Source organism: Aedes aegypti, chromosome 2 (assembly GCF_002204515.2).
Source record: "Aedes aegypti strain LVP_AGWG chromosome 2, AaegL5.0 Primary Assembly, whole genome shotgun sequence".
Lineage (NCBI taxonomy): Eukaryota > Metazoa > Arthropoda > Insecta > Diptera > Culicidae > Aedes > Aedes aegypti.
The window spans coordinates 84962905-84963528 of record NC_035108.1 but is presented as its reverse complement, the minus strand read 5'-3'; positions in this window follow the sequence as shown (position 1 = coordinate 84963528).

Sequence of the window (624 nt, the reverse complement as noted above, 5' to 3'; positions counted from 1 at the left end):
ACTCATACAAGACGCGACCCGAGACAAGATATAACACTTATCGTTCTTACAATCGTCAAAAAAGTTTTAATTTTTTTTTACCTTTTGTCGACCGGTTTCGGGCGCGATGTAGCCCATCTACAGGACAATGTCCGACTGGTAATGTAATGTAATTGGTTACTATTGATTTTTTTAGATCATATATCATCCAACTAAAATATTTTAAATTTTATGAAAATTTTGCAAATGTTATGCAGTTTATCGACGAACATTTAGAATCTCTCGCAGAATATTTCAGTCAACTAAAATGTTTGTGCTTTTTGGTAACTTTTCGTTTTTTTCTTTCGGTTTCTAGATGAAAAATAACAAATCCTGGTATTTGACTATTCTATCTGAACCATCAATTTTCAGTTGGCAAATTTCTAGGCAAATTTCATCAATAGGCATAAAATACGAGTTTTTTTTTTCTTCGATTCCTGTGATACTGACTCAAGACAAACCAGTAGCTCGCGACCTACAGTTTGGGAAACCATGACTTGGAGGGTGCCTCCCGCGATGAGGCTGAGAAAATCTGAACGGGAAAATTAGCATTAACAATGGGAAAATGTATAAAAAGAAGTCAGCGGGTGCCGGGGCGAATCAGTT